At 45.6% G+C, this 18,438-nt stretch overlaps 81 pseudogenes; all 81 read right to left on the bottom strand.

Annotated features, from left to right (window-relative positions):
* Positions 1-147: 147 nt before the first annotated feature.
* On the bottom strand, positions 148-266 carry LOC140086714 (5S ribosomal RNA; annotated as a pseudogene).
* A 70-nt stretch (positions 267-336) lies between these two features.
* On the bottom strand, positions 337-455 carry LOC140089293 (5S ribosomal RNA; annotated as a pseudogene).
* A 70-nt stretch (positions 456-525) lies between these two features.
* On the bottom strand, positions 526-644 carry LOC140081256 (5S ribosomal RNA; annotated as a pseudogene).
* A 70-nt stretch (positions 645-714) lies between these two features.
* LOC140085082 (5S ribosomal RNA) lies at positions 715-833 on the bottom strand (annotated as a pseudogene).
* A 70-nt stretch (positions 834-903) lies between these two features.
* Positions 904-1,022, bottom strand: LOC140081255 (5S ribosomal RNA; annotated as a pseudogene).
* Positions 1,023-1,092: 70 nt separating this feature from the next.
* On the bottom strand, positions 1,093-1,211 carry LOC140087029 (5S ribosomal RNA; annotated as a pseudogene).
* Positions 1,212-1,281: 70 nt separating this feature from the next.
* On the bottom strand, positions 1,282-1,400 carry LOC140083978 (5S ribosomal RNA; annotated as a pseudogene).
* A 70-nt stretch (positions 1,401-1,470) lies between these two features.
* On the bottom strand, positions 1,471-1,589 carry LOC140086691 (5S ribosomal RNA; annotated as a pseudogene).
* A 70-nt stretch (positions 1,590-1,659) lies between these two features.
* On the bottom strand, positions 1,660-1,778 carry LOC140085345 (5S ribosomal RNA; annotated as a pseudogene).
* Positions 1,779-1,848: 70 nt separating this feature from the next.
* Positions 1,849-1,967, bottom strand: LOC140081254 (5S ribosomal RNA; annotated as a pseudogene).
* A 70-nt stretch (positions 1,968-2,037) lies between these two features.
* On the bottom strand, positions 2,038-2,156 carry LOC140086690 (5S ribosomal RNA; annotated as a pseudogene).
* A 70-nt stretch (positions 2,157-2,226) lies between these two features.
* On the bottom strand, positions 2,227-2,345 carry LOC140091493 (5S ribosomal RNA; annotated as a pseudogene).
* A 70-nt stretch (positions 2,346-2,415) lies between these two features.
* On the bottom strand, positions 2,416-2,534 carry LOC140101643 (5S ribosomal RNA; annotated as a pseudogene).
* Positions 2,535-2,604: 70 nt separating this feature from the next.
* Positions 2,605-2,723, bottom strand: LOC140092961 (5S ribosomal RNA; annotated as a pseudogene).
* Positions 2,724-2,974: 251 nt separating this feature from the next.
* On the bottom strand, positions 2,975-3,093 carry LOC140101642 (5S ribosomal RNA; annotated as a pseudogene).
* A 70-nt stretch (positions 3,094-3,163) lies between these two features.
* Positions 3,164-3,282, bottom strand: LOC140082868 (5S ribosomal RNA; annotated as a pseudogene).
* Positions 3,283-3,352: 70 nt separating this feature from the next.
* Positions 3,353-3,471, bottom strand: LOC140101641 (5S ribosomal RNA; annotated as a pseudogene).
* Positions 3,472-3,541: 70 nt separating this feature from the next.
* Positions 3,542-3,660, bottom strand: LOC140092837 (5S ribosomal RNA; annotated as a pseudogene).
* A 251-nt stretch (positions 3,661-3,911) lies between these two features.
* On the bottom strand, positions 3,912-4,030 carry LOC140101640 (5S ribosomal RNA; annotated as a pseudogene).
* Positions 4,031-4,100: 70 nt separating this feature from the next.
* LOC140082867 (5S ribosomal RNA) lies at positions 4,101-4,219 on the bottom strand (annotated as a pseudogene).
* A 70-nt stretch (positions 4,220-4,289) lies between these two features.
* On the bottom strand, positions 4,290-4,408 carry LOC140101639 (5S ribosomal RNA; annotated as a pseudogene).
* A 258-nt stretch (positions 4,409-4,666) lies between these two features.
* On the bottom strand, positions 4,667-4,785 carry LOC140090350 (5S ribosomal RNA; annotated as a pseudogene).
* A 70-nt stretch (positions 4,786-4,855) lies between these two features.
* On the bottom strand, positions 4,856-4,974 carry LOC140081253 (5S ribosomal RNA; annotated as a pseudogene).
* Positions 4,975-5,044: 70 nt separating this feature from the next.
* LOC140078984 (5S ribosomal RNA) lies at positions 5,045-5,163 on the bottom strand (annotated as a pseudogene).
* Positions 5,164-5,233: 70 nt separating this feature from the next.
* On the bottom strand, positions 5,234-5,352 carry LOC140095646 (5S ribosomal RNA; annotated as a pseudogene).
* Positions 5,353-5,422: 70 nt separating this feature from the next.
* On the bottom strand, positions 5,423-5,541 carry LOC140091492 (5S ribosomal RNA; annotated as a pseudogene).
* A 70-nt stretch (positions 5,542-5,611) lies between these two features.
* Positions 5,612-5,730, bottom strand: LOC140101638 (5S ribosomal RNA; annotated as a pseudogene).
* Positions 5,731-6,178: 448 nt separating this feature from the next.
* LOC140085344 (5S ribosomal RNA) lies at positions 6,179-6,297 on the bottom strand (annotated as a pseudogene).
* A 70-nt stretch (positions 6,298-6,367) lies between these two features.
* LOC140093871 (5S ribosomal RNA) lies at positions 6,368-6,486 on the bottom strand (annotated as a pseudogene).
* A 259-nt stretch (positions 6,487-6,745) lies between these two features.
* On the bottom strand, positions 6,746-6,864 carry LOC140086713 (5S ribosomal RNA; annotated as a pseudogene).
* Positions 6,865-6,934: 70 nt separating this feature from the next.
* On the bottom strand, positions 6,935-7,053 carry LOC140089371 (5S ribosomal RNA; annotated as a pseudogene).
* A 70-nt stretch (positions 7,054-7,123) lies between these two features.
* Positions 7,124-7,242, bottom strand: LOC140081252 (5S ribosomal RNA; annotated as a pseudogene).
* Positions 7,243-7,312: 70 nt separating this feature from the next.
* On the bottom strand, positions 7,313-7,431 carry LOC140085081 (5S ribosomal RNA; annotated as a pseudogene).
* Positions 7,432-7,501: 70 nt separating this feature from the next.
* Positions 7,502-7,620, bottom strand: LOC140081251 (5S ribosomal RNA; annotated as a pseudogene).
* A 70-nt stretch (positions 7,621-7,690) lies between these two features.
* Positions 7,691-7,809, bottom strand: LOC140087026 (5S ribosomal RNA; annotated as a pseudogene).
* A 70-nt stretch (positions 7,810-7,879) lies between these two features.
* Positions 7,880-7,998, bottom strand: LOC140083977 (5S ribosomal RNA; annotated as a pseudogene).
* Positions 7,999-8,068: 70 nt separating this feature from the next.
* LOC140086688 (5S ribosomal RNA) lies at positions 8,069-8,187 on the bottom strand (annotated as a pseudogene).
* A 70-nt stretch (positions 8,188-8,257) lies between these two features.
* On the bottom strand, positions 8,258-8,376 carry LOC140085343 (5S ribosomal RNA; annotated as a pseudogene).
* A 439-nt stretch (positions 8,377-8,815) lies between these two features.
* LOC140090355 (5S ribosomal RNA) lies at positions 8,816-8,934 on the bottom strand (annotated as a pseudogene).
* A 70-nt stretch (positions 8,935-9,004) lies between these two features.
* On the bottom strand, positions 9,005-9,123 carry LOC140081250 (5S ribosomal RNA; annotated as a pseudogene).
* A 70-nt stretch (positions 9,124-9,193) lies between these two features.
* LOC140085341 (5S ribosomal RNA) lies at positions 9,194-9,312 on the bottom strand (annotated as a pseudogene).
* A 70-nt stretch (positions 9,313-9,382) lies between these two features.
* LOC140086100 (5S ribosomal RNA) lies at positions 9,383-9,501 on the bottom strand (annotated as a pseudogene).
* A 70-nt stretch (positions 9,502-9,571) lies between these two features.
* LOC140094428 (5S ribosomal RNA) lies at positions 9,572-9,690 on the bottom strand (annotated as a pseudogene).
* A 70-nt stretch (positions 9,691-9,760) lies between these two features.
* LOC140095505 (5S ribosomal RNA) lies at positions 9,761-9,879 on the bottom strand (annotated as a pseudogene).
* A 70-nt stretch (positions 9,880-9,949) lies between these two features.
* Positions 9,950-10,068, bottom strand: LOC140091418 (5S ribosomal RNA; annotated as a pseudogene).
* A 70-nt stretch (positions 10,069-10,138) lies between these two features.
* On the bottom strand, positions 10,139-10,257 carry LOC140101636 (5S ribosomal RNA; annotated as a pseudogene).
* Positions 10,258-10,327: 70 nt separating this feature from the next.
* On the bottom strand, positions 10,328-10,446 carry LOC140092714 (5S ribosomal RNA; annotated as a pseudogene).
* Positions 10,447-10,697: 251 nt separating this feature from the next.
* LOC140101634 (5S ribosomal RNA) lies at positions 10,698-10,816 on the bottom strand (annotated as a pseudogene).
* Positions 10,817-10,886: 70 nt separating this feature from the next.
* Positions 10,887-11,005, bottom strand: LOC140101633 (5S ribosomal RNA; annotated as a pseudogene).
* Positions 11,006-11,075: 70 nt separating this feature from the next.
* LOC140101632 (5S ribosomal RNA) lies at positions 11,076-11,194 on the bottom strand (annotated as a pseudogene).
* A 259-nt stretch (positions 11,195-11,453) lies between these two features.
* Positions 11,454-11,572, bottom strand: LOC140090349 (5S ribosomal RNA; annotated as a pseudogene).
* A 70-nt stretch (positions 11,573-11,642) lies between these two features.
* Positions 11,643-11,761, bottom strand: LOC140081249 (5S ribosomal RNA; annotated as a pseudogene).
* A 70-nt stretch (positions 11,762-11,831) lies between these two features.
* Positions 11,832-11,950, bottom strand: LOC140086743 (5S ribosomal RNA; annotated as a pseudogene).
* Positions 11,951-12,020: 70 nt separating this feature from the next.
* On the bottom strand, positions 12,021-12,139 carry LOC140086099 (5S ribosomal RNA; annotated as a pseudogene).
* Positions 12,140-12,209: 70 nt separating this feature from the next.
* On the bottom strand, positions 12,210-12,328 carry LOC140081248 (5S ribosomal RNA; annotated as a pseudogene).
* Positions 12,329-12,398: 70 nt separating this feature from the next.
* Positions 12,399-12,517, bottom strand: LOC140086687 (5S ribosomal RNA; annotated as a pseudogene).
* A 70-nt stretch (positions 12,518-12,587) lies between these two features.
* LOC140089370 (5S ribosomal RNA) lies at positions 12,588-12,706 on the bottom strand (annotated as a pseudogene).
* Positions 12,707-12,776: 70 nt separating this feature from the next.
* Positions 12,777-12,895, bottom strand: LOC140081247 (5S ribosomal RNA; annotated as a pseudogene).
* Positions 12,896-12,965: 70 nt separating this feature from the next.
* On the bottom strand, positions 12,966-13,084 carry LOC140101631 (5S ribosomal RNA; annotated as a pseudogene).
* Positions 13,085-13,154: 70 nt separating this feature from the next.
* LOC140092151 (5S ribosomal RNA) lies at positions 13,155-13,273 on the bottom strand (annotated as a pseudogene).
* Positions 13,274-13,524: 251 nt separating this feature from the next.
* Positions 13,525-13,643, bottom strand: LOC140082117 (5S ribosomal RNA; annotated as a pseudogene).
* Positions 13,644-14,083: 440 nt separating this feature from the next.
* Positions 14,084-14,202, bottom strand: LOC140081245 (5S ribosomal RNA; annotated as a pseudogene).
* A 70-nt stretch (positions 14,203-14,272) lies between these two features.
* Positions 14,273-14,391, bottom strand: LOC140101630 (5S ribosomal RNA; annotated as a pseudogene).
* Positions 14,392-14,461: 70 nt separating this feature from the next.
* On the bottom strand, positions 14,462-14,580 carry LOC140098563 (5S ribosomal RNA; annotated as a pseudogene).
* Positions 14,581-14,650: 70 nt separating this feature from the next.
* On the bottom strand, positions 14,651-14,769 carry LOC140085340 (5S ribosomal RNA; annotated as a pseudogene).
* Positions 14,770-14,839: 70 nt separating this feature from the next.
* On the bottom strand, positions 14,840-14,958 carry LOC140081244 (5S ribosomal RNA; annotated as a pseudogene).
* Positions 14,959-15,028: 70 nt separating this feature from the next.
* LOC140085080 (5S ribosomal RNA) lies at positions 15,029-15,147 on the bottom strand (annotated as a pseudogene).
* Positions 15,148-15,217: 70 nt separating this feature from the next.
* Positions 15,218-15,336, bottom strand: LOC140088335 (5S ribosomal RNA; annotated as a pseudogene).
* A 251-nt stretch (positions 15,337-15,587) lies between these two features.
* On the bottom strand, positions 15,588-15,706 carry LOC140081243 (5S ribosomal RNA; annotated as a pseudogene).
* A 259-nt stretch (positions 15,707-15,965) lies between these two features.
* LOC140086209 (5S ribosomal RNA) lies at positions 15,966-16,084 on the bottom strand (annotated as a pseudogene).
* Positions 16,085-16,154: 70 nt separating this feature from the next.
* LOC140086145 (5S ribosomal RNA) lies at positions 16,155-16,273 on the bottom strand (annotated as a pseudogene).
* A 70-nt stretch (positions 16,274-16,343) lies between these two features.
* LOC140081242 (5S ribosomal RNA) lies at positions 16,344-16,462 on the bottom strand (annotated as a pseudogene).
* Positions 16,463-16,532: 70 nt separating this feature from the next.
* On the bottom strand, positions 16,533-16,651 carry LOC140086686 (5S ribosomal RNA; annotated as a pseudogene).
* A 70-nt stretch (positions 16,652-16,721) lies between these two features.
* On the bottom strand, positions 16,722-16,840 carry LOC140091491 (5S ribosomal RNA; annotated as a pseudogene).
* Positions 16,841-16,910: 70 nt separating this feature from the next.
* Positions 16,911-17,029, bottom strand: LOC140101629 (5S ribosomal RNA; annotated as a pseudogene).
* A 70-nt stretch (positions 17,030-17,099) lies between these two features.
* LOC140089369 (5S ribosomal RNA) lies at positions 17,100-17,218 on the bottom strand (annotated as a pseudogene).
* A 70-nt stretch (positions 17,219-17,288) lies between these two features.
* LOC140081241 (5S ribosomal RNA) lies at positions 17,289-17,407 on the bottom strand (annotated as a pseudogene).
* Positions 17,408-17,477: 70 nt separating this feature from the next.
* On the bottom strand, positions 17,478-17,596 carry LOC140101628 (5S ribosomal RNA; annotated as a pseudogene).
* Positions 17,597-17,666: 70 nt separating this feature from the next.
* Positions 17,667-17,785, bottom strand: LOC140092150 (5S ribosomal RNA; annotated as a pseudogene).
* Positions 17,786-18,050: 265 nt separating this feature from the next.
* On the bottom strand, positions 18,051-18,169 carry LOC140085079 (5S ribosomal RNA; annotated as a pseudogene).
* A 70-nt stretch (positions 18,170-18,239) lies between these two features.
* LOC140088333 (5S ribosomal RNA) lies at positions 18,240-18,358 on the bottom strand (annotated as a pseudogene).
* Between the last annotated feature and the right edge of the window lie 80 nt (positions 18,359-18,438).

The raw sequence follows: 18,438 nt of genomic DNA, 5'->3' as shown, positions 1-18,438 counted from the left end.
TACTTGCCAAACCTTAAGCTGCATTGCTGCTGCGATGTGACGAGAGCAGGCACATTCAGCTTAGAATGGCCGTTGACAGCAGCTGTTCAATTTGAACCTTCTTTTACTATCTCATAGAGAAACTAACACAATTTTCAGGTTCAAAAAGGTTAACGGAACTTGGGATTCCCAGCGAGTCTCCCATGCTGGTACTTGCCAAGCCTTAAGCTGCATTGCTGCTGCGATCTGACGAGAGCAGGCACATTCAGCTTAGAATGGCCGTTGACAGCAGCTGTTCAATTTGAACCTTCTTTTACCATCTTTGACAGAGAAACTAACAATTTTCAGGTTCAAAAAGGTCAACAGAACTTGGGATTCCCAGCCAGTCTCCCATACTGGTACTTGCCAAGCCTTAATCTGCATTGCTGCTGCGATCTGACGAGAGCAGGCACATTCAGCTTAGAATGGCCGTTGACAGCAGCTGTTCAATTTGAACCTTCTTTTACTATCTCATAGAAAAACTAACACAATTTTCAGGTTCAAAAAGGTCAACAGAACTTGGGATTCCCAGCCAGTCTCCCATGCTGGTACTTGCCAAGCCTTAAGCTGCATTGCTGCTGCGATCTGACGAGAGCAGGCACATTCAGCTTAGAATGGCCGTTGACAGCAGCTGTTCAATTTGAACCTTCTTTTACTATCTCATAGAGAAACTAACACAATTTTCAGGTTCAAAAAGGTCAACGGAACTTGGGATTCCCAGCCAGTCTCCCATGCTGGTACTTGCCAAGCCTTAAGCTGCATTGCTGCTGCGATCTGACGAGAGCAGGCACATTCAGCTTAGAATGGCCGTTGATAGCAGCTGTTCAGTTTGAACCTTCTTTTACTATCTCATAGAGAAACTAACACAATTTTCAGGTTCAAAAAGGTCAACAGAACTTGGGATTCCCAGCCAGTCTCCCATGCTGGTACTTGCCAAGCCTTAAGCTGCATTGCTGCTGCGATCTGACGAGAGCAGGCACATTCAGCTTAGAATGGCCGTTGACAGCAGCTGTTCAATTTGAACCTTCTTTTACTATCTCATAGAGAAACTAACACAATTTTCAGGTTCAAAAAGTTCAACGGAACTTGGGATTCCCAGCCAGTCTCCCATGCTGGTACTTGCCAAGCCTTAAGCTGCATTGCTGCTGCGATCTGACGAGAGCAGGCACATTCAGCTTAGAATGGCCGTTGACAGCAGCTGTTCAATTTGAACCTTCTTTTACTATCTCATAGAGAAACTAACACAATTTTCAGGTTCAAAAAGGTCAACGGAACTTGGGATTCCCAGCCAGTCTCCCATGCTGGTACTTGCCAAGCCTTAAGCTGCATTGCTGCTGCGATCTGACGAGAGCAGGCACATTCAGCTTAGAATTGCCGTTGACAGCCGCTGTTCAATTTGAACCTTCTTTTACTATCTCATAGAGAAACTAACACAATTTTCAGGTTCAAAAAGGTTAACGGAACTTGGGATTCCCAGCCAGTCTCCCATGCTGGTACTTGCCAAGCCTTAAGCTGCATTGCTGCTGCGATCTGACGAGAGCAGGCACATTCAGCTTAGAATGGCCGTTGACAGCAGCTGTTCAATTTGAACCTTCTTTTACCATCTTTGACAGAGAAACTAACAATTTTCAGGTTCAAAAAGGTCAACAGAACTTGGGATTCCCAGCCAGTCTCCCATGCTGGTACTTGCCAAGCCTTAAGCTGCATTGCTGCTGCGATCTGACGAGAGCAAGCACATTCAGCTTAGAATGGCCGTTGACAGCAGCTGTTCAATTTGAACCTTCTTTTACTATCTCATAGAGAAACTAACACAATTTTCAGGTTCAAAAAGGTCAACAGAACTTGGGATTCCCAGCCAGTCTCCCATGCTGGTACTTGCCAAGCCTTAAGCTGCATTGCTGCTGCGATCTGACGAGAGCAGGCACATTCAGCTTAGAATGGCCGTTGACAGCAGCTGTTCAATTTGAACCTTCTTTTACTATCTCATAGAGAAACTAACACAATTTTCAGGTTCAAAAAGGTTAACGGAACTTGGGATTCCCAGCCAGTCTCCCATGCTGGTACTTGCCAAGCCTTAAGCTGCATTGCTGCTGCGATCTGACGAGAGCAGGCACATTCAGCTTAGAATGGCCGTTGACAGCAGCTGTTCAATTTGAACCTTCTTTTACTATCTCATAGAGAAACTAACACAATTTTCAGGTTCAAAAAGGTCAACGGAACTTGGGATTCCCAGCCAGTCTCCCATGCTGTTACTTGCCAAGCCTTAAGCTGCATTGCTGCTGCGATCTGACGAGAGCAGGCACATTCAGCTTAGAATGGCCGTTGACAGCAGCTGTTCAGTTTGAACCTTCTTTTACTATCTCATAGAGAAACTAACACAATTTTCAGGTTCAAAAAGGTCAACGGAACTTGGGATTCCCAGCCAGTCTCCCATGCTGGTACTTGCCAAGCCTTAAGCTGCATTGCTGCTGCGATCTGACGAGAGCAGGCACATTCAGCTTAGAATGGCCGTTGACAGCAGCTGTTCAATTTGAACCTTCTTTTACTATCTCATAGAGAAACTAACACAATTTTCAGGTTCAAAAAGGTCAACGGAACTTGGGATTCCCAGCCAGTCTCCCATGCTGGTACTTGCCAAGCCTTAAGCTGCATTGCTGCTGCGATCTGATGAGAGCAGGCACATTCAGCTTAGAATGGCCGTTGACAGCAGCTGTTCAATTTGAACCTTCTTTTACTATCTCATAGAGAAACTAACACAATTTTCAGGTTCAAAAAGTTAAACGGAACTTGGGATTCCCAGCCAGTCTCCCATGCTGGTACTTGCCAAGCCTTAAGCTGCTGCGATCTGACAAGAGCAGGCACATTCAGCTTAGAATGGCCGTTGACAGCAGCTGTTCAATTTGAACCTTCTTTTACTATCTCATAGAGAAACTAACACAATTTTCAGGTTCAAAAAGGTCAACGGAACTTGGGATTCCCAGCCAGTCTCCCATGCTGGTACTTGCCAAGCCTTAAGCTGCATTGCTGCTGCGATCTGACGAGAGCAGGCACATTCAGCTTAGAATGGCCGTTGACAGCAGCTGTTCAATTTGAACCTTCTTTTACTATCTCATAGAGAAACTAACACAATTTTCAGGTTCAAAAAGGTCAACGGAACTTGGGATTCCCAGCCAGTCTCCCATGCTGGTACTTGCCAAGCCTTAAGCTGCATTGCTGCTGCGATCTGACGAGAGCAGGCACATTCAGCTTAGAATGGCCATTGACAGCAGCTGTTCAATTTGAACCTTCTTTTACTATCTCATAGAGAAACTAACACAATTTTCAGGTTCAAAAAGGTCAACGGAACTTGGGATTCCCAGCCAGTCTCCCATGCTGGTACTTGCCAAGCCTTAAGCTGCATTGCTGCTGCGATCTGACGAGAGCAGGCACATTCAGCTTAGAATGGCCGTTGACAGCAGCTGTTCAATTTGAACCTTCTTTTACTATCTCATAGAGAAACTAACACAATTTTCAGGTTCAAAAAGGTCAACGGAACTTGGGATTCCCAGCCAGTCTCCCATGCTGGTACTTGCCAAGCCTTAAGCTGCATTGCTGCTGCGATCTGATGAGAGCAGGCACATTCAGCTTAGAATGGCCGTTGACAGCAGCTGTTCAATTTGAACCTTCTTTTACTATCTCATAGAGAAACTAACACAATTTTCAGGTTCAAAAAGTTAAACGGAACTTGGGATTCCCAGCCAGTCTCCCATGCTGGTACTTGCCAAGCCTTAAGCTGCTGCGATCTGACAAGAGCAGGCACATTCAGCTTAGAATGGCCGTTGACAGCAGCTGTTCAATTTGAACCTTCTTTTACTATCTCATAGAGAAACTAACACAATTTTCAGGTTCAAAAAGGTCAACGGAACTTGGGATTCCCAGCCAGTCTCCCATGCTGGTACTTGCCAAGCCTTAAGCTGCATTGCTGCTGCGATCTGACGAGAGCAGGCACATTCAGCTTAGAATGGCCGTTGACAGCAGCTGTTCAATTTGAACCTTCTTTTACTATCTCATAGAGAAACTAACACAATTTTCAGGTTCAAAAAGGTCAACGGAACTTGGGATTCCCAGCCAGTCTCCCATGCTGGTACTTGCCAAGCCTTAAGCTGCATTGCTGCTGCGATCTGACGAGAGCAGGCACATTCAGCTTAGAATGGCCATTGACAGCAGCTGTTCAATTTGAACCTTCTTTTACTATCTCATAGAGAAACTAACACAATTTTCAGGTTCAAAAAGGTCAACGGAACTTGGGATTCCCAGCCAGTCTCCCATGCTGGTACTTGCCAAGCCTTAAGCTGCATTGCTGCTGCGATCTGACGAGAGCAGGCACATTCAGCTTAGAATGGCCGTTGACAGCAGCTGTTCAGTTTGAACCTTCTTTTACTATCTCATAGAGAAACTAACACAATTTTCAGGTTCAAAAAGGTCAACGGAACTTGGGATTCGCAGCCAGTCTCCCATGCTGGTACTTGCCAAGCCTTAAGCCGCATCACTGCTGTGATCCGACAAGAGCACGCACATTCAGCTTAGAATGGCCGTTGACAACAGCTGTTCAATTTGAACCTTCTTTTACTATCTCATAGAGAAACTAACACAATTTTCAGGTTCAAAAGGTCAACGAAACTTGGGATTCCCAGCCAGTCTCCCATGCTGGTACATGCCAAGCCTTAAGCTGCATTGCTGCTGCGATCTGACGAGAGCAGGCACATTCAGCTTAGAATGGCCGTTGACAGCAGTTGTTCAATTTGAACCTTCTTTTACCATCTTTGACAGAGAAACTAACAATTTTCAGGTTCAAAAAGGTCAACAGAACTTGGGATTCCCAGCCAGTCTCCCATGCTGGTACTTGCCAAGCCTTAAGCTGCATTGCTGCTGCGATCTGACGAGAGCAGGCACATTCAGCTTAGAATGGCCGTTGACAGCAGCTGTTCAGTTTGAACCTTCTTTTACTATCTCATAGAGAAACTAACACAATTTTCAGGTTCAAAAAGGTCAACGGAACTTGGTATTCCCAGCCAGTCTCCCATGCTGGTACTTGCCAAGCCTTAAGCTGCATTGCTGCTGCGATCTGACGAGAGCAGGCACATTCAGCTTAGAATGGCCGTTGACAGCAGCTGTTCAATTTGAACCTTCTTTTACTATCTCATAGAGAAACTAACACAATTTTCAGGTTCAAAAAGGTTAACGGAACTTGGGATTCCCAGCCAGTCTCCCATGCTGGTACTTGCCAAGCCTTAAGCTGCATTGCTGCTGCGATCTGACGAGAGCACGCACATTCAGCTTAGAATGGCCGTTGACAGCAGCTGTTCAATTTGAACCTTCTTTTACTATCTCATAGAGAAACTAACACAATGTTCAGGTTCAAAAAGGTCAACGGAACTTGGGATTCCCAGCCAGTCTCCCATGCTGTTACTTGCCAAGCCTTAAGCTGCATTGCTGCTGCGATCTGACGAGAGCAGGCACATTCAGCTTAGAATGGCCGTTGACAGCAGCTGTTCAATTTGAACCTTCTTTTACTATCTCATAGAGAAACTAACACAATTTTCAGGTTCAAAAAGGTCAACGGAACTTGGGATTCCCAGCCAGTCTCCCATGCTGGTACTTGCCAAGCCTTAAGCTGCATTGCTGCTGCGATCTGACGAGAGCAGGCACATTCAGCTTAGAATGGCCGTTGACAGCAGCTGTTCAATTTGAACCTTCTTTTACCATCTTTGACAGAGAAACTAACAATTTTCAGGTTCAAAAAGGTCAACAGAACTTGGGATTCGCAGCCAGTCTCCCATGCTGGTACTTGCCAAGCCTTAAGCCGCATCGCTGCTGTGATCCGACAAGAGCACGCACATTCAGCTTAGAATGGCCGTTGACAGCAGCTGTTCAATTTGAACCTTCTTTTACTATCTCATAGAGAAACTAACACAATTTTCAGGTTCAAAAAGGTCAACGAAACTTGGGATTCCCAGCCAGTCTCCCATGCTGGTACTTGCCAAGCCTTTAGCTGCATTGCTGCTGCAATCTGACGAGAGCAGGCACATTCAGCTTAGAATGGCCCTTGACAGCAGCTGTTCAATTTGAACCTTCTTTTACCATCTTTGACAGAGAAACTAACAATTTTCAGGTTCAAAAAGGTCAACAGAACTTGGGATTCCCAGCCAGTCTCCCATGCTGGTACTTGCCAAGCCTTAAGCTGCATTGCTGCTGCGATCTGACGAGAGCAAGCACATTCAGCTTAGAATGGCCGTTGACAGCAGCTGTTCAATTTGAACCTTCTTTTACTATCTCATAGAGAAACTAACACAATTTTCAGGTTCAAAAAGGTCAACGGAACTTAGGATTCTCAGCCAGTCTCCCATGCTGGTACTTGCCAAGCCTTAAGCTGCATTGCTGCTGCGATCTGACGAGAGCAGGCACATTCAGCTTAGAATGGCCGTTGACAGCAGCTGTTCAGTTTGAACCTTCTTTTACTATCTCATAGAGAAACTAACACAATTTTCAGGTTCAAAAAGGTCAACGGAACTTGGTATTCCCAGCCAGTCTCCCATGCTGGTACTTGCCAAACCTTAAGCTGCATTGCTGCTGCGATGTGACGAGAGCAGGCACATTCAGCTTAGAATGGCCGTTGACAGCAGCTGTTCAATTTGAACCTTCTTTTACTATCTCATAGAGAAACTAACACAATTTTCAGGTTCAAAAAGGTTAACGGAACTTGGGATTCCCAGCGAGTCTCCCATGCTGGTACTTGCCAAGCCTTAAGCTGCATTGCTGCTGCGATCTGACGAGAGCAGGCACATTCAGCTTAGAATGGCCGTTGACAGCAGCTGTTCAATTTGAACCTTCTTTTACCATCTTTGACAGAGAAACTAACAATTTTCAGGTTCAAAAAGGTCAACAGAACTTGGGATTCCCAGCCAGTCTCCCATGCTGGTACTTGCCAAGCCTTAATCTGCATTGCTGCTGCGATCTGACGAGAGCAGGCACATTCAGCTTAGAATGGCCGTTGACGGCAGCTGTTCAATTTGAACCTTCTTTTACTATCTCATAGAAAAACTAACACAATTTTCAGGTTCAAAAAGGTCAACAGAACTTGGGATTCCCAGCCAGTCTCCCATGCTGGTACTTGCCAAGCCTTAAGCTGCATTGCTGCTGCGATCTGACGAGAGCAGGCACATTCAGCTTAGAATGGCCGTTGACAGCAGCTGTTCAATTTGAACCTTCTTTTACTATCTCATAGAGAAACTAACACAATTTTCAGGTTCAAAAAGGTCAACGGAACTTGGGATTCCCAGCCAGTCTCCCATGCTGGTACTTGCCAAGCCTTAAGCTGCATTGCTGCTGCGATCTGACGAGAGCAGGCACATTCAGCTTAGAATGGCCGTTGATAGCAGCTGTTCAGTTTGAACCTTCTTTTACTATCTCATAGAGAAACTAACACAATTTTCAGGTTCAAAAAGGTCAACAGAACTTGGGATTCCCAGCCAGTCTCCCATGCTGGTACTTGCCAAGCCTTAAGCTGCATTGCTGCTGCGATCTGACGAGAGCAGGCACATTCAGCTTAGAATGGCCGTTGACAGCAGCTGTTCAATTTGAACCTTCTTTTACTATCTCATAGAGAAACTAACACAATTTTCAGGTTCAAAAAGTTCAACGGAACTTGGGATTCCCAGCCAGTCTCCCATGCTGGTACTTGCCAAGCCTTAAGCTGCATTGCTGCTGCGATCTGACGAGAGCAGGCACATTCAGCTTAGAATGGCCGTTGACAGCAGCTGTTCAATTTGAACCTTCTTTTACTATCTCATAGAGAAACTAACACAATTTTCAGGTTCAAAAAGGTCAACGGAACTTGGGATTCCCAGCCAGTCTCCCATGCTGGTACTTGCCAAGCCTTAAGCTGCATTGCTGCTGCGATCTGACGAGAGCAGGCACATTCAGCTTAGAATTGCCGTTGACAGCCGCTGTTCAATTTGAACCTTCTTTTACTATCTCATAGAGAAACTAACACAATTTTCAGGTTCAAAAAGGTTAACGGAACTTGGGATTCCCAGCCAGTCTCCCATGCTGGTACTTGCCAAGCCTTAAGCTGCATTGCTGCTGCGATCTGACGAGAGCAGGCACATTCAGCTTAGAATGGCCGTTGACAGCAGCTGTTCAATTTGAACCTTCTTTTACCATCTTTGACAGAGAAACTAACAATTTTCAGGTTCAAAAAGGTCAACAGAACTTGGGATTCCCAGCCAGTCTCCCATGCTGGTACTTGCCAAGCCTTAAGCTGCATTGCTGCTGCGATCTGACGAGAGCAAGCACATTCAGCTTAGAATGGCCGTTGACAGCAGCTGTTCAATTTGAACCTTCTTTTACTATCTCATAGAGAAACTAACACAATTTTCAGGTTCAAAAAGGTCAACAGAACTTGGGATTCCCAGCCAGTCTCCCATGCTGGTACTTGCCAAGCCTTAAGCTGCTGCGATCTGACAAGAGCAGGCACATTCAGCTTAGAATGGCCGTTGACAGCAGCTGTTCAATTTGAACCTTCTTTTACTATCTCATAGAGAAACTAACACAATTTTCAGGTTCAAAAAGGTCAACGGAACTTGGGATTCGCAGCCAGTCTCCCATGCTGGTACTTGCCAAGCCTTAAGCCGCATCGCTGCTGTGATCCGACAAGAGCACGCACATTCAGCTTAGAATGGCCGTTGACAACAGCTGTTCAATTTGAACCTTCTTTTACTATCTCATAGAGAAACTAACACAATTTTCAGGTTCAAAAGGTCAACGAAACTTGGGATTCCCAGCCAGTCTCCCATGCTGGTACATGCCAAGCCTTAAGCTGCATTGCTGCTGCGATCTGACGAGAGCAGGCACATTCAGCTTAGAATGGCCGTTGACAGCAGCTGTTCAATTTGAACCTTCTTTTACCATCTTTGACAGAGAAACTAACAATTTTCAGGTTCAAAAAGGTCAACAGAACTTGGGATTCCCAGCCAGTCTCCCATGCTGGTACTTGCCAAGCCTTAAGCTGCATTGCTGCTGCGATCTGACGAGAGCAGGCACATTCAGCTTAGAATGGCCGTTGACAGCAGCTGTTCAATTTGAACCTTCTTTTACCATCTTTGACAGAGAAACTAACAATTTTCAGGTTCAAAAAGGTCAACAGAACTTGGGATTCCCAGCCAGTCTCCCATGCTGGTACTTGCCAAGCCTTAAGCTGCATTGCTGCTGCGATCTGACGAGAGCAAGCACATTCAGCTTAGAATGGCCGTTGACAGCAGCTGTTCAATTTGAACCTTCTTTTACTATCTCATAGAGAAACTAACACAATTTTCAGGTTCAAAAAGGTCAACGGAACTTGGGATTCTCAGCCAGTCTCCCATGCTGGTACTTGCCAAGCCTTAAGCTGCATTGCTGCTGCGATCTGACGAGAGCAGGCACATTCAGCTTAGAATGGCCGTTGACAGCAGCTGTTCAGTTTGAACCTTCTTTTACTATCTCATAGAGAAACTAACACAATTTTCAGGTTCAAAAAGGTCAACAGAACTTGGGATTACCAGCCAGTCTCCCATGCTGGTACTTGCCAAGCCTTAAGCTGCATTGCTGCTGCGATCTGACGAGAGCAGGCACATTCAGCTTAGAATGGCCGTTGACAGCAGCTGTTCAATTTGAACCTTCTTTTACTATCTCATAGAGAAACTAACACAATTTTCAGGTTCAAAAAGGTTAACGGAACTTGGGATTCCCAGCCAGTCTCCCATGCTGGTACTTGCCAAGCCTTAAGCTGCATTGCTGCTGCAATCTGACGAGAGCAGGCACATTCAGCTTAGAATGGCCGTTGACAGCAGCTGTTCAATTTGAACCATCTTTTACTATCTCATAGAGAAACTAACACAATTTTCAGGTTCAAAAAGGTCAACGGAACTTGGGATTCCCAGCCAGTCTCCCATGCTGTTACTTGCCAAGCCTTAAGCTGCATTGCTGCTGCGATCTGACGAGAGCAGGCACATTCAGCTTAGAATGGCCGTTGACAGCAGCTGTTCAGTTTGAACCTTCTTTTACTATCTCATAGAGAAACTAACACAATTTTCAGGTTCAAAAAGGTCAACGGAACTTGGGATTCCCAGCCAGTCTCCCATGCTGGTACTTGCCAAGCCTTAAGCTGCATTGCTGCTGCGATCTGACGAGAGCAGGCACATTCAGCTTAGAATGGCCGTTGACAGCAGCTGTTCAATTTGAACCTTCTTTTACTATCTCATAGAGAAACTAACACAATTTTCAGGTTCAAAAAGGTCAACGGAACTTGGGATTCCCAGCCAGTCTCCCATGCTGGTACTTGCCAAGCCTTAAGCTGCATTGCTGCTGCGATCTGATGAGAGCAGGCACATTCAGCTTAGAATGGCCGTTGACAGCAGCTGTTCAATTTGAACCTTCTTTTACTATCTCATAGAGAAACTAACACAATTTTCAGGTTCAAAAAGGTCAACGGAACTTGGGATTCCCAGCCAGTCTCCCATGCTGGTACTTGCCAAGCCTTAAGCTGCTGCGATCTGACAAGAGCAGGCACATTCAGCTTAGAATGGCCGTTGACAGCAGCTGTTCAATTTGAACCTTCTTTTACTATCTCATAGAGAAACTAACACAATTTTCAGGTTCAAAAAGGTCAACGGAACTTGGGATTCCCAGCCAGTCTCCCATGCTGGTACTTGCCAAGCCTTAAGCTGCATTGCTGCTGCGATCTGACGAGAGCAGGCACATTCAGCTTAGAATGGCCGTTGACAGCAGCTGTTCAATTTGAACCTTCTTTTACTATCTCATAGAGAAACTAACACAATTTTCAGGTTCAAAAAGGTCAACGGAACTTGGGATTCCCAGCCAGTCTCCCATGCTGGTACTTGCCAAGCCTTAAGCTGCATTGCTGCTGCGATCTGACGAGAGCAGGCACATTCAGCTTAGAATGGCCGTTGACAGCAGCTGTTCAATTTGAACCTTCTTTTACTATCTCATAGAGAAACTAACACAATTTTCAGGTTCAAAAAGGTCAACGGAACTTGGGATTCCCAGCCAGTCTCCCATGCTGGTACTTGCCAAGCCTTAAGCTGCATTGCTGCTGCGATCTGACGAGAGCAGGCACATTCAGCTTAGAATGGCCGTTGACAGCAGCTGTTCAGTTTGAACCTTCTTTTACTATCTCATAGAGAAACTAACACAATTTTCAGGTTCAAAAAGGTCAACGGAACTTGGGATTCGCAGCCAGTCTCCCATGCTGGTACTTGCCAAGCCTTAAGCCGCATCGCTGCTGTGATCCGACAAGAGCACGCACATTCAGCTTAGAATGGCCGTTGACAACAGCTGTTCAATTTGAACCTTCTTTTACTATCTCATAGAGAAACTAACACAATTTTCAGGTTCAAAAAGGTCAACGAAACTTGGGATTCCCAGCCAGTCTCCCATGCTGGTACATGCCAAGCCTTAAGCTGCATTGCTGCTGCGATCTGACGAGAGCAGGCACATTCAGCTTAGAATGGCCGTTGACAGCAGCTGTTCAATTTGAACCTTCTTTTACCATCTTTGACAGAGAAACTAACAATTTTCAGGTTCAAAAAGGTCAACAGAACTTGGGATTCCCAGCCAGTCTCCCATGCTGGTACTTGCCAAGCCTTAAGCTGCATTGCTGCTGCGATCTGACGAGAGCAGGCACATTCAGCTTAGAATGGCCGTTGACAGCAGCTGTTCAATTTGAACCTTCTTTTACCATCTTTGACAGAGAAACTAACAATTTTCAGGTTCAAAAAGGTCAACAGAACTTGGGATTCCCAGCCAGTCTCCCATGCTGGTACTGGCCAAGCCTTAAGCTGCATTGCTGCTGCGATCTGACGAGAGCAAGCACATTCAGCTTAGAATGGCCGTTGACAGCAGCTGTTCAATTTGAACCTTCTTTTACTATCTCATAGAGAAACTAACACAATTTTCAGGTTCAAAAAGGTCAACGGAACTTGGGATTCTCAGCCAGTCTCCCATGCTGGTACTTGCCAAGCCTTAAGCTGCATTGCTGCTGCGATCTGACGAGAGCAGGCACATTCAGCTTAGAATGGCCGTTGACAGCAGCTGTTCAGTTTGAACCTTCTTTTACTATCTCATAGAGAAACTAACACAATTTTCAGGTTCAAAAAGGTCAACAGAACTTGGGATTCCCAGCCAGTCTCCCATGCTGGTACTTGCCAAGCCTTAAGCTGCATTGCTGCTGCGATCTGACGAGAGCAGGCACATTCAGCTTAGAATGGCCGTTGACAGCAGCTGTTCAATTTGAACCTTCTTTTACTATCTCATAGAGAAACTAACACAATTTTCAGGTTCAAAAAGGTTAACGGAACTTGGGATTCCCAGCCAGTCTCCCATGCTGGTACTTGCCAAGCCTTAAGCTGCATTGCTGCTGCGATCTGACGAGAGCAGGCACATTCAGCTTAGAATGGCCGTTGACAACAGCTGTTCAATTTGAACCTTCTTTTACCATCTTTGACAGAGAAACTAACAATTTTCAGGTTCAAAAAGGTCAACAGAACTTGGGATTCCCAGCCAGTCTCCCATGCTGGTACTTGCCAAGCCTTAATCTGCATTGCTGCTGCGATCTGACGAGAGCAGGCACATTCAGCTTAGAATGGCCGTTGACAGCAGCTGTTCAATTTGAACCTTCTTTTACTATCTCATAGAAAAACTAACACAATTTTCAGGTTCAAAAAGGTCAACAGAACTTGGGATTCCCAGCCAGTCTCCCATGCTGGTACTTGCCAAGCCTTAAGCTGCATTGCTGCTGCGATCTGACGAGAGCAGGCACATTCAGCTTAGAATGGCCGTTGACAGCAGCTGTTCAATTTGAACCTTCTTTTACTATCTCATAGAGAAACTAACACAATTTTCAGGTTCAAAAAGGTCAACGGAACTTGGGATTCCCAGCCAGTCTCCCATGCTGGTACTTGCCAAGCCTTAAGCTGCATTGCTGCTGCGATCTGACGAGAGCAGGCACATTCAGCTTAGAATGGCCGTTGACAGCAGCTGTTCAGTTTGAACCTTCTTTTACTATCTCATAGAGAAACTAACACAATTTTCAGGTTCAAAAAGGTCAACGGAAGTTGGGATTCCCAGCCAGTCTCCCATGCTGGTACTTGCCAAGCCTTAAGCTGCATTGCTGCTGCGATCTGATGAGAGCAGGCACATTCAGCTTAGAATGGCCGTTGACAGCAGCTGTTCAATTTGAACCTTCTTTTACTATCTCATAGAGAAACTAACACAATTTTCAGGTTCAAAAAGGTCAACGGAACTTGGGATTCCCAGCCAGTCTCCCATGCTGGTACTTGCCAAGCCTTAAGCTGCTGCGATCTGACAAGAGCAGGCACATTCAGCTTAGAATGGCCGTTGACAGCAGCTGTTCAATTTGAACCTTCTTTTACTATCTCATAGAGAAACTAACAAAATTTTCAGGTTCAAAAAAGTCAACAGAACTTGGGATTCCCAGCCAGTCTCCCATGCTGGTACTTGCCAAGCCTTAAGCTGCATTGCTGCTGCGATCTGACGAGAGCAGGCACATTCAGCTTAGAATGGCCGTTGACAGCAGCTGTTCAGTTTGAACCTTCTTTTACTATCTCATAGAGAAACTAACACAATTTTCAGGTTCAAAAAGGTCAACGGAACTTAGGATTCACAGCCAGTCTCCCATGCTGGTACTTGCCAAGCCTTAAGCCGCATCGCTGCTGTGATCCGACAAGAGCACGCACATTCAGCTTAGAACAGCGGTTGACAGCAGCTGTTCAATTTGAACCTTCTTTTACTATCTCATAGAGAAACTAACACAATTTTCAGGTTCAAAAAGGTCAACGGAACTTGGGATTCCCAGCCAGTCTCCCATGCAGGTACTTGCCAAGCCTTAAGCTGCTGCGATCTGACAAGAGCAGGCACATTCAGCTTAGAATGGCCGTTGACAGCAGCTGTTCAATTTGAACCTTCTTTTACCATCTTTGACAGAGAAACTAACAATTTTCAGGTTCAAAAAGGTCAACAGAACTTGGGATTCCCAGCCAGTCTCCCATGCTGGTACTTGCCAAGCCTTAAGCTGCATTGCTGCTGCGATCTGACGAGAGCAGGCACATTCAGCTTAGAATGGCCGTTGACAGCAGCTGTTCAATTTGAACCTTCTTTTACTATCTCATAGAGAAACTAACACAATTTTCAGGTTCAAAAAGGTCAACGGAACTTGGGATTCCCAGCCAGTCTCCCATGCTGGTACTTGCCAAGCCTTAAGCTGCATTGCTGCTGCGATCTGACGAGAGCAGGCACATTCAGCTTAGAATGGCCGTTGACAGCAGCTGTTCAGTTTGAACCTTCTTTTACTATCTCATAGAGAAACTAACACAATTTTCAGGTTCAAAAAGGTCAACGGAACTTGGGATTCCCAGCCAGTCTCCCATGCTGGTACTTGCCAAGCCTTTAGCTGCATTGCTGCTGCGATCTGACGAGAGCCGGCACATTCAGCTTAGAATGGCCCTTGACAGCAGCTGTTCAATTTGAACCTTCTTTTACCATCTTTGACAGAGAAACTAACAATTTTCAGGTTCAAAAAGGTCAACAGAACTTGGGATTCCCAGCCAGTCTCCCATGCTGGTACTTGCCAAGCCTTAAGCTGCATTGCTGCTGCGATCTGACGAGAGCAAGCACATTCAGCTTAGAATGGCCGTTGACAGCAGCTGTTCAATTTGAACCTTCTTTTACTATCTCATAGAAAAACTAACACAATTTTCAGGTTCAAAAAGGTCAACAGAACTTGGGATTCCCAGCCAGTCTCCCATGCTGGTACTTGCCAAGCCTTAAGCTGCATTGCTGCTGCGATCTGACGAGAGCAGGCACATTCAGCTTAGAATGGCCGTTGACAGCAGCTGTTCAATTTGAACCTTCTTTTACTATCTCATAGAGAAACTAACACAATTTTCAGGTTCAAAAAGGTCAACGGAACTTGGGATTCCCAGCCAGTCTCCCATGCTGGTACTTGCCAAGCCTTAAGCTGCATTGCTGCTGCGATCTGACGAGAGCAGGCACATTCAGCTTAGAATGGCCGTTGATAGCAGCTGTTCAGTTTGAACCTTCTTTTACTATCTCATAGAGAAACTAACACAATTTTCAGGTTCAAAAAGCTCAACGGAACTTGGGATTCCCAGCCAGTCTCCCATGCTGGTACTTGCCAAGCCTTAAGCTGCATTGCTGCTGCGATCTGACGAGAGCAGGCACATTCAGCTTAGAATGGCCGTTGACAGCAGCTGTTCAATTTGAACCTTCTTTTACTATCTCATAGAGAAACTAACACAATTTTCAGGTTCAAAAAGGTCAACGGAACTTGGGATTCCCAGCCAGTCTCCCATGCTGGTACTTGCCAAGCCTTAAGCTGCTGCGATCTGACAAGAGCAGGCACATTCAGCTTAGAATGGCCGTTGACAGCAACTGTTCAATTTGAAAATTCTTTTACTATCTCATAGAGAAACTAACACAATTTTCAGGTTCAAAAAGGTCAACAGAACTTGGGATTCCCAGCCAGTCTCCCATGCTGGTACTTGCCAAGCCTTAAGCTGCATTGCTGCTGCGATCTGACGAGAGCAGGCACATTCAGCTTAGAATGGCCGTTGACAGCAGCTGTTCAGTTTGAACCTTCTTTTACTATCTCATAGAGAAACTAACACAATTTTCAGGTTCAAAAAGGTCAACAGAACTTGGGATTCACAGCCAGTCTCCCATGCTGGTACTTGCCAAGCCTTAAGCCGCATCGCTGCTGTGATCCGACAAGAGCACGCACATTCAGCTTAGAATGGCCGTTGACAGCAGCTGTTCAATTTGAACCTTCTTTTACTATCTCATAGAGAAACTAACACAATTTTCAGGTTCAAAAAGGTCAACGGAACTTGGGATTCCCAGCCAGTCTCCCATGCTGGTACGTGCCAAGCCTTAAGCTGCATTGCTGCTGCGATCTGACGAGAGCAGGCACATTCAGCTTAGAATGGCCGTTGACAGCAGCTGTTCAATTTGAACCTTCTTTTACTATCTCATAGAGAAACTAACACAATTTTCAGGTTCAAAAAGGTCAACGGAACTTGGGATTCTCAGCCAGTCTCCCATGCTGGTACTTGCCAAGCCTTAAGCTGCATTGCTGCTGCGATCTGACGAGAGCAGGCACATTCAGCTTAGAATGGCCGTTGACAGCAGCTGTTCAGTTTGAACCTTCTTTTACTATCTCATAGAGAAACTAACACAATTTTCAGGTTCAAAAAGGTCAACAGAACTTGGGATTCCCAGCCAGTCTCCCATGCTGGTACTTGCCAAGCCTTAAGCTGCATTGCTGCTGCGATCTGACGAGAGCAGGCACATTCAGCTTAGAATGGCCGTTGACAGCAGCTGTTCAATTTGAACCTTCTTTTACTATCTCATAGAGAAACTAACACAATTTTCAGGTTCAAAAAGGTTAACGGAACTTGGGATTCCCAGCCAGTCTCCCATGCTGGTACTTGCCAAGCCTTAAGCTGCATTGCTGCTGCGATCTGACGAGAGCAGGCACATTCAGCTTAGAATGGCCGTTGACAACAGCTGTTCAATTTGAACCTTCTTTTACTATCTCATAGAGAGACTAACACAATTTTCAGGTTCAAAAAGGTCAACGGAACTTGGGATTCCCAGCCAGTCTCCCATGCTGTTACTTGCCAAGCCTTAAGCTGCATTGCTGCTGCGATCTGACGAGAGCAGGCACATTCAGCTTAGAATGGCCGTTGACAGCAGCTGTTCAGTTTGAACCTTCTTTTACTATCTCATAGAGAAACTAACACAATTTTCAGGTTCAAAAAGGTCAACGGAACTTGGGATTCCCAGCCAGTCTCCCATGCTGGTACTTGCCAAGCCTTAAGCTGCATTGCTGCTGCGATCTGACGAGAGCAGGCACATTCAGCTTAGAATGGCCGTTGACAGCAGCTGTTCAATTTGAACCTTCTTTTACCATCTTTGACAGAGAAACTAACAATTTTCAGGTTCAAAAAGGTCAACAGAACTTGGGATTCCCAGCCAGTCTCCCATGCTGGTACTTGCCAAGCCTTAATCTGCATTGCTGCTGCGATCTGACGAGAGCAGGCACATTCAGCTTAGAATGGCCGTTGACAGCAGCTGTTCAATTTGAACCTTCTTTTACTATCTCATAGAAAAACTAACACAATTTTCAGGTTCAAAAAGGTCAACAGAACTTGGGATTCCCAGCCAGTCTCCCATGCTGGTACTTGCCAAGCCTTAAGCTGCATTGCTGCTGCGATCTGACGAGAGCAGGCACATTCAGCTTAGAATGGCCGTTGACAGCAGCTGTTCAATTTGAACCTTCTTTTACTATCTCATAGAGAAACTAACACAATTTTCAGGTTCAAAAAGGTCAACGGAACTTGGGATTCCCAGCCAGTCTCCCATGCTGGTACTTGCCAAGCCTTAAGCTGCATTGCTGCTGCGATCTGACGAGAGCAGGCACATTCAGCTTAGAATGGCCGTTGACAGCAGCTGTTCAGTTTGAACCTTCTTTTACTATCTCATAGAGAAACTAACACAATTTTCAGGTTCAAAAAGGTCAACGGAAGTTGGGATTCCCAGCCAGTCTCCCATGCTGGTACTTGCCAAGCCTTAAGCTGCATTGCTGCTGCGATCTGATGAGAGCAGGCACATTCAGCTTAGAATGGCCGTTGACAGCAGCTGTTCAATTTGAACCTTCTTTTACTATCTCATAGAGAAACTAACACAATTTTCAGGTTCAAAAAGGTCAACGGAACTTGGGATTCCCAGCCAGTCTCCCATGCTGGTACTTGCCAAGCCTTAAGCTGCATCGCAATTGCTACTGCGATCTGACGAGAGCAGGCACATTCAGCTTAGAATGGCCGTTGACAGCAGCTGTTCAGTTTGAACCTTCTTTTACTATCTCATAGAGAAACTAACACAATTTTCAGGTTCAAAAAGGTCAACGGAACTTGGGATTCCCAGCCAGTCTCCCATGCTGGTACTTGCCAAGCCTTAAGCTGCATTGCTGCTGCGATCTGACGAGAGCAGGCACATTCAGCTTAGAATGGCCGTTGATAGCAGCTGTTCAGTTTGAACCTTCTTTTACTATCTCATAGAGAAACTAACACAATTTTCAGGTTCAAAAAGCTCAACGGAACTTGGGATTCCCAGCCAGTCTCCCATGCTGGTACTTGCCAAGCCTTAAGCTGCATTGCTGCTGCGATCTGACGAGAGCAGGCACATTCAGCTTAGAATGGCCGTTGACAGCAGCTGTTCAATTTGAACCTTCTTTTACTATCTCATAGAGAAACTAACACAATTTTCAGGTTCAAAAAGGTCAACGGA

The sequence above is a fragment of the Engystomops pustulosus genome, chromosome 9, assembly GCF_040894005.1.
Source record: "Engystomops pustulosus chromosome 9, aEngPut4.maternal, whole genome shotgun sequence".
Lineage (NCBI taxonomy): Eukaryota > Metazoa > Chordata > Amphibia > Anura > Leptodactylidae > Engystomops > Engystomops pustulosus.
Note: the sequence above shows the minus strand (reverse complement) of the source record. Positions and strands in the feature narration are given on the sequence as shown.